At 46.0% G+C, this 21,155-nt stretch overlaps 1 long non-coding RNA gene and 1 pseudogene across 1 annotated transcript in view; one reads left to right on the top strand and one right to left on the bottom strand.

The window, feature by feature from the left end:
* LOC105081490 (uncharacterized) overlaps window positions 1-12,144 on the bottom strand; it is a 92,956-nt gene extending 80,812 nt beyond the window's left edge. Inside the window, exons 1-2 of the long non-coding RNA XR_836451.3 lie at window positions 11,592-12,144; window positions 2,041-2,109 (exon numbers count right to left, since the gene is read on the bottom strand). This is a non-coding gene — a long non-coding RNA (uncharacterized LOC105081490). The remainder of the gene's footprint in view (window positions 1-2,040; window positions 2,110-11,591) is intronic.
* Window positions 9,601-9,965, top strand: LOC141575560 (small ribosomal subunit protein uS8-like; annotated as a pseudogene).
* Window positions 12,145-21,155: the final 9,011 nt, after the last annotated feature.

The following is a 21,155-nucleotide window of genomic DNA, read 5'->3' as shown; positions in this document are numbered from 1 at the left end:
GCCTCTTGACCACTGAACCCGGAGGGTTTCTCCTTTTAAGTCAACTGACTTGTAAGAGTTATTTGATGTCTGGAAAGTCTTCTGGCTCTTTTTTCAAACCTTCTACTGCCTTTTTTGTTAAAAATTTTCATTTTTTTAAAGTCTTATGTTCAGCACTGACTTCAAAATAGATTCTGATCTGAATGAGATCAGTTCCCTGCCTGAGGTCATAGGGCTCTCTTTAGCCCTTCAATAAGAGTGATAATTAAAATGTATCTGAGCCATTTTTAACATAAAATTCTCATGCATTTTCCCCAAGCATACTGAAGGTTTATAAATTAATTAAAAATAATAGTCATAGCAGTAGTCAAACATGTAAAGAAATTAAAATTCCTCCTAAGAATCAGCCATCAAAGTTATGCACCGCAGATGTATGATACAGTAGAGATTTGTGTTTACGAACATCACATCGCTTCAATTCTGTTCCATTTCCATCAAGTTTCTAGGCATTTATCAAGAATTACCAGCCTAAAAAATAACAGAGTCCACAGACAAAGAAAACGAACTTATGGTTACCAAAGGGGAAAGAGGGGGAGGGACAAATTAGGAGTTTGGGATTAATGGATACACACCACTATATATAAAATAAACAAACAACAAGGACCTACTGTATAGCACAGGGAATTATATTCAGTATCTTATAATAAACTATGATGGAAGACATAGAAAACAAACCTACGGTTACCAAAGGGAAAGAGGGGAGAAGGATAAATTGGGAGTTTGGGATTAGCAGATACAAACTACTACATATAGAATAGGTAAAGAAGGTCCTACTGTATGGCCCAGGGAACTACATTCAATAACTTGCAATAACTTATAATGAAAAGAATATGAAAAAGAATATATACATGTATAACTGGATCACCATGCTGTACACCAGAAACTAACACACACTGTAAATCAATTAAACTTCAGTAGAAGAATAAATTTTTTAATGTGAAAAAAGTAATAATATTTGTTGACACGTATGTGGAGAAATCAGAACCCTTGTGCATTGCATATGGACATGTAAAATGGTACAGCTGCTTGGTAAACAGAATGGTGACTCCTCAAAAAATTAAACAGAGAATTGCCATATAATCCAGAAATTCCACTCCTGGGTTCAGACCCCAGAGAACTGAAAGCAGAGACTTGAAGACGTCTATGGATATCCACGTTCACAGCAGCATTATTCACAACAGCCAAAAAGTGGACACAACCCAAAATGCCCACTGACGAATGGATAAACAAAATGTGGTCTATACATACAATGGAATATTGTGCAGCCTACAGAGGAAGGAAATTCTGACCCACACTGCAACATGGATGAACCCGGAGGACATGAGGCTGAGTGAAATAAGCCAGACACAAAAGGACAAATGTCGTATGATTCCACTTACAGGAGGCACCCAGAGGAGTCAGATTCACAGAGATAGAGTAGAACTGGGTGGTGGTGGGGGTAGTTAGTGTTTAATAGGGACAGAGTTTCAGTCTGGGGAGGTGATCTGGTTCTGGAGATGACGGTGGGGGTGATGGCTGCACAACAGTGTGAATGTCCTTAGTGCTACTGAGCTGTACACTTTCAACTGGTTAAATGGTAAATTTTATGTCATGTGTATTTTAACCACGATGAAAAAGGTAAAACAAAAATAGAAAAAAGAAGGACCAACTTAGATGATTATAACAATGTTGCCCCAGTGAGGCTGGTGTCAGAATTAAGAGGGGACACATGAACAGCCCTTGAACAGTGCTCAATACTGTCGTCAGCACACACACAAAACCACCATTCCCAGCACAATCACGACGGCCATGAATTCCCCCACAGACACGTTTTACTCCATCGCGCCACTATTTTAAAGGCGAAATGTTCCAGGTGTCACGTGAAGTCATCTCAATAGAAGGCTCTCTGGCACTTGTACCTTCCTCAAGGGAACCATGCCGGCCCTGCTGGAGGGCAGACTCCAGGACTGCCAAGGTCCTGCAGAGCCCAAACCACAGGACCCGGAACCAGGCAAGTCCTACCTCCACTGCTCCTCGGCCCGCGTCCGGAGCCCCGCCAGCGCTGTCTTGGATCGTTCACAGTAACTCGCTCTGAAAGAGAACAGAAAATGCAGGTTAAAATAATAAATGATTTTCAGTCCATAAAACACTCAGTACCCACAAATCAATGCTTTCAAGCAGTTCTGTTTTTCAGTCCGAGGACTAACTCTGGCGCAGGCGTGCTGCCTCCGTTCACAGTGAGGAAACTCAACCTGGCAGCAGGCAAGCGCCTCGACCGGCAGGAGACAGCGTGTCCTCGAGGAAACAGAGAACACCCAAGCTCTGCAACTTGCAATATATACTTCAAAAATCAGAAATAAATCTATTTTTTTTACATCGAAGGCAAAAGGAAATAGAGAATAGAGACACTGATTTGTCAAACTGAGATGAAGTGCTTATAACACAAAATTTGACACCCTGGATTTTGATACGTTCAGGAAATTACACACCGCATGAGGCCTGGCCAAAGCCTCATGAATTCCAGTCATTGCTGCGGGTGGCTCCAAAATCCAGCTATTTGTTTAAGAGATCCAGGCAAACCTGCAGACTGCGGAAGTAAGCAAACTTCAGAAGAACTGTTTCTAAGACAACTCTGTCCAACCTTAAAGAAACACAGAAAGAAACAGATCTAAAAATCCCCGTATCGAAAACATGGTAACATGGACCAGGGGACACACAGCCCTGGAGGAGGAGCCAACAGGTAAGCCAGGGCCAGGGGGGTCCTCAAATGGGGACGCCAGGCACCTGGGCTGAGCTACCATCTCGGGGTCGGGTCTCCGAACAGCCCAACTCAACGTACCTTTGCAGAGATCAGGTCGGCATGTGGAGCAGTTCTGATACTGGCATCCAGGGCTTCCTAATTAATCTCTTTAACCCTGTAGTTTCAAAGAATAAAGTAAAGGCCACCAGAGACCAAAGAAAAAGAAAACACAGTCAAGTTGCTACCTCCTGGCCAGGCAAGGAGACACACGCCAGTAAAGAAACCCACTGAGGAGTCGTCTCCAGGGGCTAGTCGGGGGTCGACAGTGGCGGGGTCAGGTGTGCAGTAACGTTAACTCGGGCACGAGAGCTCGCACCCTGCAGGGGGAGTCCATGGTACAAGGCTGGTAAAAACAAGCCCCACTGTCCACTGGTCGAGAAACCGTCTTCGGTGAGGCCCAGTTAAGGTCTGTTGTACAAGGGCGTCTCGAAGTTCATGGTGCTTTAACCAAGTCCGTTGGTTAGAACCAGTTCTGACGAAACACAGTATTTAGCTTTGGCAAATTCTGACAGAAACAGAAAATGTTCCTTACACGTAGGTTATAACAACCACACACAATGCAGGACATCGGAGTGGACACTCATTTGCAGAACCAACAGTCAGGACATTTGTGGGAAGTCCAAATATGGGTGGGGTTGTCCACGAGAAGAAAACCTACCGAAATGGGAATGGCTGGCTGGCAAAATAGGTCCCCAAACAGCAGGTACCGTGTGATACATTTTGATAATGATAATGATAATGATAATGGACTTACGGGTGCACGTAGACAACCCAGCGGCGTGCACGGTGTTAGTAGCGAGTTGGGGTGAAGAAGGTGAGCTAGGCTTTTTTTTTCTTTCTTTTTTTTAAATTGCTTTATAATACTGTGTTAGCTTTAGGTGTACAGCAAAGTGATTCAGTTATACATATATATGTATATACATTCTTTTCTCATTTTTTCCTATTATAGTTTATTACAAGATATTGCATACAGTTTCCTGTGCTAAACAGTAGGACTTTGTTGTTTATCTATTTTATGTATGGTAGTTAGTATCTGTAAATCACAAACTCCCAATTTATCCCTCCCCACCCCCTTCCCCTTTGGTAACCATAAGTTTGTGTTTTATGTCTGTGAGTCTGTTTCTGGTTTGTAAATAAGTTGATTTACATTTTCTAGATTTCTAGATTCCACATATAAGTGATACCATATGACATTTGTGTCTTTCTCTGTCTGATTTACTTCACTCAGTATGATAATCTCTGGGTTCATCCATGTTGCTGCAAATAGCAAATTTTCATTCTTTTTTATGGCTGAGTAGTATTTCATTATATATACATATTTCATTTTATATATATATATATATATATATATATATCACATCTTCTTTATCCAGTCATCTGTTGATGGACATTTATGTTGTTTCCACGTGTTCGCTTTTATATATGGTGCTGCTGTGAACACTGGGGCGCATATATTTTTTTGAATTAGAGTTTTCCTCTTTTCCAGATATATGCCCAAGAATGGGATTACTGGATCATACGGTAACTCTATTTTTAGTTTTTTAAGGCACCTCCATATTTGGGGATAGGCTTTAATTTTTATTTTTGCTCTACTTTCTGATATTCTACAACGACCACCTGCCATTCCTATTATAGTAAAAACTTATTACTATGGACTGTTGCAGTTGAACAAGCTCGCCTTTATTTACCCTGAGGATCTATAGCAGAAAGGTGCTCTGAGATCATGTTGGCCTCCAGACAGACAGAAATGACAGCTTGACTCCCGATACCTGAGGGTTTTTTGCCTCAAATCTACAGCTCTGGCCTCACCGGCATGACAGCCCCCAGTGAGTCAGATCTGAAGGTGATTACGGAACACTAAGAAAATGCTGGGAACGTGCCCAGTTCTTCTTACCACCCACATGAATGCCTGGAAGGTCGGCGCTACCCTGGGCATCCTCGGGCCGAAGCGAGCCGGCCAGTCACATGGAACCGTGTGGGCGCTGACACCAGCACGAGGAATCAGAGACCAAGAACAAAGCAGCGGGTGACTGTCAGGCTTCCTAACTCTCAGGGTCAAAAACTAGGTTTCATGACAGGGAGACAAAACTCCCACTGATTTATCTTTCCTTTATCCTGTAACCGGGGATTTCAAGTCTATTTCGTGACTCTATCTGTAATTGCTGGGTGGAGAGTTTTTAAAAATGCACAGGAATGTCTTTTCTAAACCAAATCAGAGCCGTAATTTGCAAATCCTAAGAGACCAAGCAGGATGGTAAGGGCAGACCCCAGGTTTATCAAGAATAAGGAGGGGGCAAAGTTCAAAGATACGGGAAAATCAAAATAGGCAAGTACCGGATAGTATTAACTTAAATAAACCAAAAGTAGGGTTAAATAGGCCCGCTGATGTGAAGAGGTTACATCATTACTCAACTTCAGCCTTCTGAAACAATGGAGAAATGTGAATAAAATTACCTCCTAGCATAAATCATTCTTACCCAACCCAAATCCCAGGGAGGACTAAGGAACTGCCGACTTGTACAATCTGAGATGGATGAGTTCCCCGGGCTTCCAGCAGGAGCAGCAAAGATCAGCCTGGCCTCCCCGCAGAGATGCAGGCAATGAGAAAGGACCCTCTGGAACATCCCACAGAGAGAAAGCTTCTGTTGAATTTAATAGTATGTCATTTTAAGAATACAAAATGGACATGAAAGGGGTAAATTAGGAGTTTGGGATCAACAGACACACACTACTACATATGAAATAGATAAACAAGGACCTACTGTAGAGCACAGGGAACTCTATTCAAATTCTTATAATAACCTATAATGGAAAAGAATCTGAAAAAAATATACATGCATATGTACAACCGAATCGCTCTGCCGTACACCTGAAAGTAACGTTGCAAATCAACTACACTTCAACACAAAATAAAATTAAGAAGAAGAATATAAAGTGGAATATAAAAAGTGATATCCTTTATGCCAATTGTGTTTTTTTTAAAGGTAATAACACATGGTTAAATAAAAAGGTTCCCTCCCAAATTTGCAACAAAAATGTATCTTCTCCACTGACTTTGTCCAGGGTCATTATTTCAAGCTTCTTTCAAGTCACAGTACAGGTAACACATACACTTGTTAGATTATGAGCTTGGATGATGGAAACTTGTATATTAGTTTTTTTCTATCCAAGTCTATAGTAAGTGTCCAATAAATGCTAAAGTAATCATTTTTGTTTGCTTCTCTAGTAATTTATTCTTCAGAATTTTCAGATCATACAGAGGCTATGCCCCAACTAAACAGAGCTGTGACTTACCAAAGTGTATGTGCTTACGTAACATAACAGTTAAGTTTTTATTTTAGGACACTCTCAATATAACTCTTGGAAAATTCTAACAAAAAGAGGCCTATATCAGGTTTCAACGCACGGAGTGAAGTCATTTAGCTGCTTATTCAAGGGAAAGTTGTAAGTAGAAGAGCCACAACCGTGAGACACCACAACATACGTCTGAGAACAACTGAAGTCCCCCGAACTGAAAACATCCACTGCTGGCCAGGGCGGAAGCAGCGGGACCTCTCATTCGTTGCTGGTGGGAATGCAAAACAGGACCGCAGTTTGGAAGATGGCCGGACAGTTTCTCACAGAGCTAACAGTCTTGTGACTCTGCCATCATGTTTCTAGGTATTCATCCAACTTACGTCCACAACAACCACCTTTATGTGAACGTGTACAGCGCCTTTAGTCATCACTGTCAAACACAAGGAGCACCCAAAAAATATGATTCAATAGGTGAATGGATAAACAAACTGCAGTACATCCGAGCACTGGAATATTACTCAGGGATGAAAAGAAATGGGCTATCAAGCCACAAAAAGACACAGTTGAATCTTAGTCCCTATAACTAAGGGAAAGCATCCAGACAGAAGATGCTACACACTGTACGCTTCCAGTTGTAGGACATTTTGGAAAAGGCAAAACTGCAACAAAGGTAAAGATGAGTGCTGACAAGGGTTTGGGGAAGCTCTGAATAGGCAAAGCACAGGAGTTTTTTTTTTTTTAGGGAGGTTAAACTATTCTATATTATGCCATAATTGTGGCTTACCAAATCACACGTGCTTACATAACAGTTTATATAACACTACGTGCACACATATATACATAGCAACGGAGCACAGTGACTTGTGGGCTTTAAACAGAAGTCTTAAACTATGAATGTTAGTCTGGATAACCCAGATATCATGAGCCAGGTCACAGACAATCCGGGCGCAGGAAGACAAAGGTGTTTCCTTCTCGGGTCTTCTAAACTCATTTGGGATCAAGGCAAACTATGTTCCCTAACCGGCCTCGGCCATCCACCCCCCGCCCCCCCAGTCTCCTCCGAATCCTCCTGGTTGTTAAACTCCATTAGCAGGACTTAGGGAGTCTACCACCCTTTCTTGGGAGGAGGTGCTCTTTGCAATTGCCTTATACAAAGTAAGTCCTCCATAAATGTTTGTTCTGAAGGTCTGTCACATATTACCTGACCCTTGCAGGGCCTCTTATCCTGCCTTCATCACTAGCCAGTGGATGCGAAAATTCCTCCGGATAGCTCCAGGCTGGGTGACTGATAATATGCAAAAGAAAACATTTTAACTTGGAACCAGAAATTTGCATATGATTGCCCCCTCTCCCCTGCTGTCAGCACCTGCCTTCCTAATGGGGGCTGGAGGGGGGCATGTGGAAGGGAAGCTCCGAGCTTACACTTCTCTGGGGACCCTCAGGCTGACTTCTGAGACCCCCCCAAACCCTCTTCACCTCGCACTTTATCAACTTAGTACATTTCAAGTTTGGTTTCTGAGTGAATGAGACTAAACAAGGAGCTAAAAGTCCCCCGATTCCTAGAAGAACAGGCACTGCTTAGATCCGGAGTGTTCAGACGTGCAGGTCACTGCTGCAGCCTGGAGACCTGCTCCCTCAAACATAGACGACATTCCCTAAGTGCTGAAGCCAAAGAAGGACTTCAAGATGACAGTAAGAGAATTACCCAGAATTAATGGAAAATCTGTAAACCCTGGAGCTTTGCCTTCTAGCCAGACACCAGGCAGTGGCTTGAAGGAAAGAGCCGTCTCGTTGAGGGCATGCTGCCCCGGTGGCCTCAGTGGCACATTGCGGGCTCACCCCCAATGAATAATAACATGACAGTGCTGTCCCTGCCAGGAGCTCAGTCCCTCCCCGGCCCGCGAGCCCGTGCGCAACGCCACCAGCCACCACTCCCTGCGATGCTGCGGCCCCGTCCTGTGGGGTTCCTGGACGGCAGGCCGGGTCAGAGGCAGACGGCATCTGGGAGACCGCCCCCACTGACAGCTCGCCGAGAGCCGGGAACGCGGGCTGCCGGTGGTAGTTCCTACTGGGAGGAGCTTTGTCCTTTGCTGGGACTATTCACTTTGAGGGAGACGCCCAAAACGGGCGCTGGCTTGAAGTCAGACGGAATTATACCTGAGTCTGAACCTGTGATATACACATGCATACGTGTAACACACAGGAGTCACAGCAAAAATCGAACAGTCAAAGGGGGGAGGGCACAGCTCACGTGCCCAGCGTGCACGAGGTCCTGGGCTCACTCCCCAGTCTCTCCATCAAAAATAAATAAATAAATACACCCAACCCCCCCCCACAAAAATCGGACGGTCAATAACATTGACGTGTCGTAAGCTTCATGAAAAGAAACAGAACGTTACAGATCCACTTGAAAAGTCCCCATTCCCCGCCCTTCCGTCCCTCCCGGAGGTAGCTACTAGGCTAATTTGGGGATTACGTGTCTTCCCCATCCCTGTTCCTACACTGTAATCATGTCTCTATCCACAAACAACACGGAGCAGTACTTAGGGTGTCTTTAATCTGCATACATCGTACTGTGAACACCAAAACGAAGCACCTACTCTCGGCAGTTGTTTTAACAATTAGAGAGGAGGGGCATCATGTTTTACCTGCTTTAAATTCATTATTTCAAATGTAATTGCCTTGTCAAAGACACTACCTGCACACAGAACAAAAGTCAAAGGGCAAGATACACGGCAAAGCCCTCTCTTTTCCTCTGCACCTGCCCAACCACACGGTTCTTCCCAAAGCGACCTCCTCCGCCTGCACCTACGTGGCTATGAGGGAAAAGTGTGTCCACGTTTTGTGCAGCCTTTTTAAAATTGAGGGAACTGCCCATGTAAGCTCTGTCCCTCTGCCTTTCAAGAGAACGCTCCCCCTCTCCCTAGGACCCCTCCTGAAGGTCCCTCCCCCCGCCACGCCTGCCCTAGAGAGTGTGTCCTTTCTGAGGAAACTTCCAACCCCTCTCCAAGGCAGAGAGTTGATAACAATGTGGAGGCCACTGAGTTCAATTAACCAAGGTGCCTTTGTCTGTTGAAGCGAGAAAGGCGTAGGGATAAAGAACACAGCACGTGATAACATACAATCACTAATTTCTCCCCGGGGGCTAAGATTTAGGCCAAAATCAGATTGCTTGTGGAAGAAAAACAAAAACTAAAACTGCAACCCCCATGAAAGGCCTGGAGGACTGGAGAACAGTTACTCTCCTGTGAAGAGACTCTGAACCCCTTACACCCTCAAAAAGTGGGCACGTCTGGCATTCTCCTTATTCCCTGTTAGGTGTGCATTTTCTACTGCCATTCACAGTGTCTGCTAGACAGTGTTAATCCATACCTATGTCTAAAAACTGCAAAGTATTTACAAGTTGCAAACCCCTTGGTACTGGAAAGCCTCTGATGGGCCTTCAAAACTGTCCAGCTCTCTCCACCACCTTCCCAGGCCACACGATGCTGGGTGCGAACGTCCTGGCTGACGCTCTCACGCACATCAACCGCTCCTTAAAGAGAGGCAATCCCCGGGATGCTATCAGGCAGTGCTCAAAAGCCGTGGTCCGGCCCCGGCTGTGATGGGGAAGGGTGGTTACACCGGCGCATTTGAAACCATCAATGACCACGGAGCTGGATAAATTGTTCCGAACCCGATGGGCCCAGATCTGACGTGCAGCTCAAAGATCTCAAGAAAATGGCAGAATAACCTGCTCCCATCTCTTCAGTGTGGTTTCACTCTGCTACCAACCCCAGCGGGCATCACGGATCACGTGGAAGCAAGATGAAAATACACAGGAGGAAAAATCCTGGGACCCTCTGGCTAGGGATGTAATACGTATGTGTAAATAAAATGCCTCAATGGAAAACAAACAATCTTGTCTAGTGTAAACGACACCTCCCAGTTGATCACCAGGCTGTTCACAGAACAATCTTTCACACACCCATTGGCAGCATTCCAAGCACTTAGGCAGATGCCTTGGGGAGCACAGAAAATAGTATTTTTCCAAAGTCCTATTCCCCTTGATATTAAAAACCTTCATTATTTCAGAGAAATTGTATCTCATTCTTCTTAAACCACTTTTTCTCCCTGAAATCAGCTGTCCTGTCCTGCCCAGGAGATCTCTGTTACTGTCCTAAGCCTGCACTGTCAATACAATACTAGCTACATATAACTATTGAAATTTAAGTTAACTAAAATTTAGTAAGATTTAAAATTGTGTTCCTCAGTCATGCTGGATGCATTAAAAGTGCCCAGTAGAAGGCAACTTTTTATTTTTCCTTCTGTTAACAGGAAGTTAGTGGCTACCATATTACACAGCACAGATAGCCATCATCACTAGAAAAGTGATGAAAAGTTCTATTCAAACAGCACCACTCAAAAGGCACCTTTCTATTTTTCCTTCCTCTTTTAATCAGGAAGTTACATTTTGGCATAAAGTAAATGAGTTTTCAAAAAGCTAGAGGTTACCAGATTGTTTCAAACGGCAGAAAATCTAAACCATAATAAAGACAAGATTTCTCTGCCCATTTCTGCTGGTTGAACACCAAGTCATCTTTCAAGATTCAGCCCTCCCCCAAAAGGCTTTCCTGACTCAGTTCAACCCCCAAGGGCCTCAACAAAAATGATCGCTGTCTCCCTCACGGAACTCTGTACGTGGGGTCCAGCAAGCCTCCCAAATAAAAAAATATTTTTTTTTCTACTTCACTGTCTCTACCTCTATCTTTAGATCCTTAAGAGAAGGGACCTTAGCCCATCGGTCATTATAACTGTGGCGACATGGTTAAAAGTAAATCAAGACACTGGCTACATCATGTCCTGGGCACCAGTTTGTGCCAGGAACTAGACTCCCGAGCGGTGGGTCGATATCCAGAAGCCACTCCCATCCCCCAGGAGCTCACAACCTGGCATTTATTTTCTTAAAATGGGTTCAAGGTGTCATATGAACTCACTGAGTAGGACTCCGCTCTCCTAGAGAAATAAGGAGCATTCCAGAAATTAAATAATTCTTAAAATTAGTACGTGCCCCAAATAAGGAAAGAATGAGGAACCATCACAGCCAAGAGAGACTCCAGAGAGGTGACAACTAAATGTAACGTTGGGTCCCGGATGGGACCCTGGAACAGAATAAGGACATCACATAAAAACTAGGGAAATGTGAGTAGAGACCTCAGTTAATGCTAACGTGTCACTCTTGGGTCATTCACGTCACAATGTCGTGACAAATTACACTAGGGGTAAGATATTAACATGGGGAAACGGTCGGGGGTATTCAGGGACTCCGTGCACTACTTTCCCAATATTTCTGTAAATCTAAAAAGATTCTGAAATGAAAAGTGTGTTAAAGAAAAAAAAATTAATGTTCATTAAATAAACGCCGTTTCATCCTCATGAGGAAAGATTGTGGCATGAACTGAGGCTAATGCAAAACATCCTGGAGGCCGGGAAGTACCTGCAGCACGACGCCACGCCACCCACGTCCCCGTCGCGAAGGCGTGCTTGGCCCGCTGCGGTCACACGGCGCCGTCCTTCGCAGGAACACAGTGCGGTCGCGAACGGTCCCTGCTCTCTGCACGGAAATTATTTTCTTGTTTTCAGCCTGGTCCCTTTTTCAACAGTTTGCAAGAGGCTATGAAAAAGTCAGCCTGTGACAGCGTGGGGAGGGGTGACGTCGGGAGCGACGGGACGGAACGGAGAGCCAGTGGAATCGGGAGGCCGCGGGTCCCCCGCGGGAAGGTGCGCGCAGCCCCCTGCGGCGCGGGCGGCCAAGCTCCCGCGGGCCCCGGCGCGGCTGTGGGGGGAGCCGGACTCTGTCCGCAGCGCGGCGATGCCGCCGCCGCCGCCGCCGCCGCCGGCCCGCGCTCTGCCCCGCAGGACGGAGGCCCGAGGCCCTTTACAGCCCGGGTGGTCGCCTTCGCCTGAGGACCGCTGTCCCGGCGCACCTTCCACGGCAGCCACGGGGACCCTGCCGGCTGTGTCGCGCACTCCCGGGGGACAACCCTGAACTCGTCCCGTCCCACCGCACACGCGCACCTGCACGTGCAAACACGCACACACACGCACATACCAGATGCGCATGCGTATACATGCGCACACGCGCATACGCACGTGCACACACGCACGGACACGTGCATGCGTGCACACCCGTACGCACACACGTGCACGCGCACGCGCCCAGTGGCTTGGCGCTCCTCCTGCCCCGCGCGCCCGCAGCTCGCGTCCGCGCCAGGTACGAGGGGCTGGGGCACAGCTGTCCACCTGCCTACGAGCCCGGCCCCAAGGAGCCCGCGGTCCAGGTGAGAGGTTTGGCTGATCGCGATGCAGCGCGCTAAGGCAGGGGGTGAGCAGAGGTGGAAATACTCCCCTTCCATGCAGGAGTCTTGTCAGTCTGTGCTGGGCATCCCCGGCGTCATTCATGGTTTACCGAGAGCTGAGTCGTATCCAGAATTACCTCTCTTGGTCTAAAAGTGTGTGTGTATAGTGAATGTTGTATAGAATTTACCATGCAGCTCTGTTTTAAGTGAGTTAAATAAAGATGAAAATGCTTTGTGTGGCTGGCATATGCTCAGTTATTACATGAAGAGGGAAAATGTCCCTCACCAAGTCACAGGTGGTCAGAGGAGCTGGCATGGCAGTTGAGACTTGAAGGTTAGGTTGGTAGCATCCAGTGTTCCCCGTGGAATGAAAGGGCTGGAAAAGGAGCAGCCAAGGTAAGGGCCTGGAGTGGGAGACTGGAGGGCTGGGGAGGCTATAGGTGACCTGGAGGAAGCACACAGCCTGAGGTGGGGGACGAGCCAGCCACCAGGATCAGAAGGAGAAAGGCCAGAATCTTTCTAACCAGGTGGCTCACATTGCTCCCACATTCTTACCCACCAGCTCAGTTAACAGTTATTTCTTCCACTAAATTCTACTTCACTTAACGTCACAGCTCAGAATTTGTGACCTGGATTTAATGACCTTGGCAAATAGCTCATTTAGATGGGAAGGCTCTAGCAGAAAGGATAGTGCTTGATTTTCCTCTGGGGCGTTGTCACACTGTCTTTCATATGATTGGTGCTCAGGAAATATTTCTTGGATAAATAAGACAATTAGAGAAGCCAAGAGTTTTATAAGTAAAGCATGCTGTGTTTACAGTGTTCATCTGTTGCTCTGAGGATTCTAAGTCCGACTAAGTTGGTTTGTCTTATATTTTTTGAGACCTCCCTGACTTATTTCAAATGCTTAGCACAGCATACACATACACGGATTGATTTTTCTCCAAGTCTCTTTTCTGTGTGTTTAACAGCTTTACGTAGTCGATCTTTCCAGCACATAGATGCTTCTGGTCCCTGCAGTCAGTCTCTTGGGCACATTCTTCCAGGGCATTCCGGGCAGATTCCTACCCTTCCAGGTGGCAAAGCTGCTGTTTCTTTTTTTATTGCCCCAAACAAGAAGTCTCAGGAACACTTCCCATCCCTCCCAGTAAATTAACATCTATTCATTTGTTCACCGAGCTATTTCTAAATATTTTCTATCTGCTGCATCCTGTGTCTAGACAAAAGAATATATAAATAGGTTAGAAAATTCCCACCCATGAAGACTTTCCCATGTGATTCAGAAGATGAGAAATGAACGATTTTATCATAATAAAAGAGACAAAAGAAGTTAGATGGTACACACTGTTGGTGGGAATATAATTTGGTGCAGCCACTATGGAAAACAGTATAGAGATTCCTTAAAAAACCAAAAGTAGAGTTACCATATGATCCAGCAACCCCACTCCTGCCTGGGCATATATCTGGAGGGAACTCTTAATTCAAAAAGATATATGCAGCCCAACGTTCATAGCAGCACTATTTACAATAGCCAAAGACGGGTGACTGGATAAAGATGTGATATATGTGTGTACACACACACACACACACACACACAATGGAATTCTCAGCCATAAAAAAATGAAATAATGCCATTTGCAGCAACATGGGTGGACCTAGAGATCATCATACTAAGTGAAGTAAGTCAGAGAAAGACAAATGTCATATGATATCACTTACATGTGAAATCTAAAAGAATGGCACAAATGAACTTACAAAACAGAAACAAACCCACAGACTAGAAAACAAACTTATGGTTACTGGGGGGAATGGGTGGGGGAGGGATAAATTAGGAGTCTAGGATTTGCAGATACACCCTACTATACATAAAACAGATAAACAACAAGTTCCTACTGTTTAGCACAGGGAACCGCATTCAGTATCTTGCAAAAACCTATCACGATAACATGAAAAAGAACATATATATGTATAACTGAATCAATGTGCTGTACCCCAGAAAGTAGCACATTGTAAATCAACTATACTAGAATTTTAAAAAAATAAAATAAAGAAGTCAGATGGTACCAGTTATAACTCTTAAAGGAGGGAAGAAATCAGTCTCTGTGAACAACTGCGATTAAGAGAAGCTCCAGGATAAACTGGGGTCCCAAGCGGGTATTGGTGTCTGGTTAGGGTTTGGAGAGAGAAGAGGAGTGAGTGTTCAAGACTAGGACAACAGCCAAGCAAAGACGAGATCAGCGCTAGCGCCGAGGGCTGTGGGTGGGCCGCGATTCCCACGGGGCACAGCGGGGAGGGTTTGGGAAGGTGAGCTGGAGTCAGTGAGCCCCAGATTTCTCTCAGTGGGTGATAAGCAACCTCTCTCAGTGGGCGGTTTTGACCCTGGTAATCTGCCAGCAAAGCTCAAAATGGGCAGAGTGAACAGAGAAACTCTCAATTTCCTTTAAAATGACAGGCTCCTTAAAATGATCGATGCAAAAAGTTCTAAGGGTCTTTTTTTTTCATTGTCCTTTTAGTTGAGTCACATCAGCATGGAAGAAGACCACAAAGAGTCTTCCTTGTTATACACGGTGACGAAAAGTCCTCACTGGAACAAGACACATTGTGTTTGATGATACTCAGATTTTCATCGGGAAAAACATCCAGCTGTGACCGCGGTATAAATGTGTACTCCAAGGGACAATCGCTTGGAAATTTAAAGAGATCCTGGATCCAGCACCAGTGCCCCCCGGACCTTTCTTTGAAACCCTCTGAGCTCAGACACTGCATCCCCCATTAGCATCATACACAGCCAGCAAGGGTCTGGTGCCGGGGAGTTCCTGGGCCAGTTGCTGCAAGAGAAAAGCGCTCTAGCGCGTCCGTCCCCCCGCCGCCGACACGCGTGGCGCCCAGCGCGGGCCGGCCGCGCGCCCGCCGCCGGGGCAGGGACAGCGCCCCGTCAGGGTCCGCCGTCCGCGGGAGACACCTGCAGCCGCGGGCAATCCGGCCGGATGTTTTCCTGTTCCAGCTGCTGAATCCCTGACCCTGCAAGAGAGCGGCCCACGCGCTCGGCTTCCGTGGGTGTTTGTTCGTGAAGGTTCACAACGGCGCCCACAGGCTGACGGCCGCCCAGGCCGTAACGGGGCGCCTCCCTCGCCGAGGGCTGAAGGAGACGTCCCGAGCAGGTGGCCCGACCTGACTTGAGGGAGAGGGCAGGCACTACAGTTCTTCAATGCTAATACGTGCATTTCCCCACTTTTTGACATACCTGAGACTAGGATGCGTCCCACAGTCAACAGCAGGTCATAGTGTCACTGGGAACCTTGTTCCTCTTTGTTCGTGGCATATAAAACACGGGGCACCCTGCAGACCATCACCACCTCTCAGGCTTGTTGCAATTTGGTCTCCAAGCCAGAAATCTGCACAGCCATGATAGTGGACAAACCTTGGCGATTCCGCCTCTGTAATGCCACCTGCGTACACAGCTGGCTCTGTTTCCTCTGCTCCAAACCTTGTCCTTTCCATCTTTTATCCACCCCTCAACCGGGCAGATCTTTCCAAAACCATATTTGCTTATGTGACCTTCCTCCAAGACAAAGTCTAAACACAGCAAGCAGCACAGTGCCCAAGGCCTCTGAGCTCCGGTCTCCACCAGTGCCCTTTCTCCGCCACCTCCACCCTTGCCCTTGGCTATCTCCCAGCTTGTTTTATGGAATCTAAGACGCCATGAGTGGTAAGTCACACCTTTATTTTATGGAACATTAAGAAAGAAAAAGACTCTCAATCAAATGGGAACATGCTGTCTTAGGCCAGGTTCCCCAGGAAAAAAGCCTCTGGGGAGATCTGAGTGCAGAAGGTTGATTGGGGAAGGCTCCCCAGAACAATAGGGGCGGCAGGATGGAGGAGGAGGAGACGGAGAGGCTGATCTGTGATGAATAAAAATGGAGGCCTGGCAGCCCCCAGGGAGCCCTGCGCCCGTGGCCCTGCAGGTGGTCCCGCCTGAAGGCGGGGGAGTAGGAGCTCTGAACCCCACAGAGCCCAGTCACTGAGTAGGAGGTGTAGCCTTGGGTGGGGCAGCTCCCTCCAACAGAAGGCAAACCCCAGGATGGGGTGCCCAGCGGAGAGCTGTCCCCGTCAGCTCTCCAAGAGATGAACTTGAAGAGGGGGATGTGGGCAGCACTGGCCTCATCCACCACAAAAGCATCCATCGCACTGGACATCTTCAAGTCAGTTAAACATGGTATGTGTGGAATTGATTCCTTTCCTGCCGACATCATTCAGAGTTACTGTTGATGCTTCCAACAAAGCATCCCCATAATGCAGAGCAGAGGGCGGTCACAGGAAAAGGGACACACCTAGTTTGTTTTTTTAACATCATAATCATTTTTAAGTACATAGTTCATTAGTGTTAAGTACATTCACCTTGTTGTGCAACCGTCATCACTATCCATCTCCAGAACTTTCTCATCTTGCAAAACTGAAACTACCCATTAAACAGTAACTCTGCCTTTCCCCTCTCCCCCAGCCCTTGGCAGCTACCATTCTGCTTTCTGTCTCTATGAATTTGATCACTCTAAGAACCTCATCTGAGTGGAATGCTATCGTATTTGTCTTTTTGTGACTGGCTTATTTCCCATCACGCAATGTCCCTAAGTTTCATCCACATTGTAGCGTGCTGCAGGGTTTCCTCCCTTTTTAAGGCTGAATTATATTCCATTGTATGGACCCCCCACATTTGTTTATCCATTCATCCATCAATACACATTTGGGTTGCTCCCACCTCTTGGTTATTGTGAGTACTGCTATGAACACAGCTATGCAAATATCTCTCCAATACCCTACTTTTAATTCTTTTGAATATAGACCCAGAAGTGAGATTGCAGGATCACATGGCAGTTGTGTTTTTAACATTTTGAGGAACCACACTGTTTTCCATGGTGGTTGCACCATTTTACAATCCCACTTGCAGGGTACCAGGTTTCCAGTTTCTCCACATCCTCACCAACACTTGCTGTTTTCTGTTTTGTTTTTTTCATAGTAATCCTTCCAGTGGGCACGAGATGATGTCTCACTGTGGTTTTTATTTACACTTCTCTGATGAGTAGTGATGTTCAGCATCTTTTCAGATGTTTCTTGGCTGTTTTATGTTTCTTTGGGAAAATATCTGTTCAAGTCTTTTGCCCAATTTTTAATCAAGTTATTTGATTTTTGTTGTTGTCGGGTTGTAGGAATTCTTTATACGTTCTGGATGTTAACCCCTTATCTGATATGTGATTTGTCAATTATGTTGTCAACTTTCCAACTTCACACTCTCCTGCTGCCTCACCCACAGCCTCACCGACAGGCTGTGACCACTCAGCCCTGGGGACCAGCGCATCAGGGCGAGAAGGCTGGTCCCTGCCCTCTCCCTGACTGTGACCTAGTGACCTTCACATGTACCAAAGCCTGTTTCTTGTGTAGCCCATGCTGAACCCCAGTAAAGGCGTTGTGTCTCTCAGCCCCCCAACTGCTGAGTTGAGCTGGTTCCCTTGGTGTGCCCCTCAAATGGCCCTGCGCGGCATGGCCTGCCGCCCCGTCTCTGGGACCTGGGAGTGTAAGAAGCATCATTCTCCTGCCCCTCTCCTGACTCCCCTTTGGTGGCCAAACCTGACTGAGCATCTCACAAAAGAACACAAAATGCAAATATGTCTCCCACACCATACGCAGCCTTTTCACGGTGTTGATCGAGTCCTTTGACGCACAAAAGTGTTTTAAGTTTGATGTGGTCCCGTTTGTCTGTTTTGCTTTCATTGTCTGTGCTTTTGGTGTCATACCTAAGAAATCATTGGCAAATCCAATGTTATTAAGGTTTTCTCCTATGTTTTCCTCTAGAAGTTTTATAGTTTTGGGGTCTTATGTTAAGGGCTTTAATCTTATTTTGAGGGAAATTTTTATTCACTGTAAGAGAAGGGTCCAGCTGCACTCTCCTGCAGGAGGACATCCAGTTTTCCCATCACCCATTGTTGGAGAGAGCGCCCTTTCCCAGCTGAATGTTCCTGACACCTCCCTCAAGGATCATGTGGCCACGAACGCCAGGGTGTGTTTCCGGGCTGTCTGTTCTGCCCCGTTAGTCTGTTTGTCCATCCTTCTGCCAGCACCACACTGTTTTGATTACTGTGGCTTTGTTACACGTTTTGAAACCAGGAACTCTGAGTCCTCCAATTTTATTCTTCTTTTTCAAAAAAATGTTTGGTGTTTAGGATCATCTGAGATTCCATATGAATTTTGGGGTTTTTCTTTTCTATTTCTGCAAAAAAAAAAAATGCCATTGGGATTTTGATGGTACCCCTGCTTTTATGCACATCAAGTTTACGGCTCCTGTGGGATAGCCAAGCCCAGTAGGCAATGGCGTAGGACTCGGAAGGCACAGAGGGTGGAGTCTCTCCTCTTACGCGGTGTTCCCAAGAGCTTCAAATGCTTGCTACCTTCCAAAAAAGCAGCAGGGGAAACAAATCCCAAAGGAAAAGGAGCTTCTGTATTGTTGATATTTATCTTGCTTCTCTGTTCATCCATAGAGTCTGTACCAAGTATTTTTTGAATAAAATCATTTGACTTGATTTTCTCAGAGAAAAGAGAAGGCTTTGCTAAATTTGAGGGAAATCACACTCTATGAGGCAAAGAGGAGGCTGCCTTTCGCGCTGCTCCTTCCATCTGACCTGAGTGCTGCGTCCAGTGGCCAGAACAGCGTGGCAAGGTGCTTCAGGGCCGGGCAACCAGCTAACCTGCCTGCCGAGGTCTGAGGACGTGGCCCGGGGTCTGCATTATGGCCATGCGCCCCTAAGATTGTTAAGCGTGTGAATGTTTGAAAAATCCTGAACTAGATCAAATAAAAGTTTAACCCAATGGAATTCAACTAAGAAGATAATTCTCATAATCAGAATAGAATTCTTGCACAGTTATCAACATACAATTTGATCCTAATTCACATAGGAGAGCATTTTACAAGTTCAGTACCTGTTGATTCTTCCTAAGACTCATGTCTTTATTTCTGTTTACGTCTTTTAAAAAGTGAAGCTTATTCTTTAAGAAACACAGTCATGAAGTACGCCTTGAGCTGTGTGACTTACTTTCTCTTTAAGATTGAATAGAATTTCCAGCCGTATCTTATATCATGATTCTCACACTTGAGAAATCCTTTACACTAGCTGTTAAAATCATTAAGCCAATGTCCTCGATTTAATCTTTAAGGTTGACCAGCCAGCATTGAGTCACCGTAATCTTCTAGGTCAGACAGGAAAAGAATTGACGTCGTTACAAAATACCACTGCGTAAGTGTCTTTGGGAAAATGGCAGCCAAGTGTACACAGTTGGGTAATGAGATGTGATGGACAGCAGTCCCTGGGCAGGTGAGCTGGAAGGCCTGGCACCTGGCATCGCACCCCTAGCGGTCCCTGAGTGTCAGCTGTCGAGGACCTGTGACACTTTCTCTGACATGACACATCTATCTCAGGGACGTATCAAGATGTTTCCTCTCCCCAGACAATCAGCCCATTAGGGATGATAATTTGGCTCTTGCTATGCTCCAGGGACACGTGCAATAAGGGGTGTTTCCTACAAGGGGCTTCCACCGTGAGCCAGCAACGTTGATCTGCAGCTAAAAACAGAGATGCACAAAAATAAACCTCCAGCTTCTCACCCTGAACAATGAAGATGTTTTCCAGAAAAACACACACAGTCTAAGTAGCCTCAGAGGTAGCCAGCCCTCTTCCCCAGCTTTTACTTTCTAAAAAAAGGGAAAATAAAAAAGTGGGATCAGCTGGCCTCCCTGGTTTCCCTCATCTGTAATACTGCCTGCCCAGCAGAGTTCTAACCCACACGTGCCCAACCGGCCTTGCGCTTGTTTCTGGCTTTCCTGAGCAAACAAAAGTTATTTTTAGCCATTCATTTTAATATCATAAGCAACATAAATACCTCCATATCAGAAGTTAATGTTAGCATTCAACACAGTTTTAAAGAGATAGGCCAGGATAACTCAGTTCCAGCCACACATCCATCCTCTCTCTCTCCCTCTGTCTCTCCTCCCAACTTAAGTGAAAGAGAGGAAAATCTGGAGGCAATTATCAGAGGTCAGAGAGGTAGACGACTGTATGAGTCCAAATTGCCCAGGCCCTTTGACAGTGCAGACAAGCAAGTCCAGGAGCCAAGTGTAGCCCAGAGGGCCAAATGCTGAAGACAAGGCAAATCTCAAGTGAATTTACATCGAAATTAAGATTTTTTTAAATTATTCACTCTATTGAACAAGAATATGAAAAAGAATACATCTATGTATAAGTGAATCACTATGCTGTGCACCTGAAACTAACACAACATTGTACATCAACTCTACTACAATAAAAAAAAAATTCACTCTCATCCTGGGGTCCTGATCATAAGACACCTAGGCAGTGAGTCTAACTGCCAGAGAACCAGAGGCCTGCCCTCGTGAGTAACTGTGGTTAAAGAAAGACAGACAGGTTGCCCTGTGTGGGATGGGGAGACCTCCGGCAGTGAAGGCGGGGCAGGGAGGGTGGGCACGGGGCCCCGGGAGCCGGGGTTTATGTCCATATTCTGCTGATCCATGTTTATGTACTTGTTCATATCCCTTGTCACACCACCGTCCTCCTGCCGGTGTCCCCAGACCAAGTCCAGTCTAGTCAATTTACCCAGTCCCTTCCAACTTCCACCATTCTCATTGAGACTTCTGCTAT

This window comes from Camelus bactrianus, chromosome 29, assembly GCF_048773025.1.
Source record: "Camelus bactrianus isolate YW-2024 breed Bactrian camel chromosome 29, ASM4877302v1, whole genome shotgun sequence".
NCBI lineage: Eukaryota > Metazoa > Chordata > Mammalia > Artiodactyla > Camelidae > Camelus > Camelus bactrianus.
This window is presented reverse-complemented; position numbering and strand designations above follow the sequence as displayed.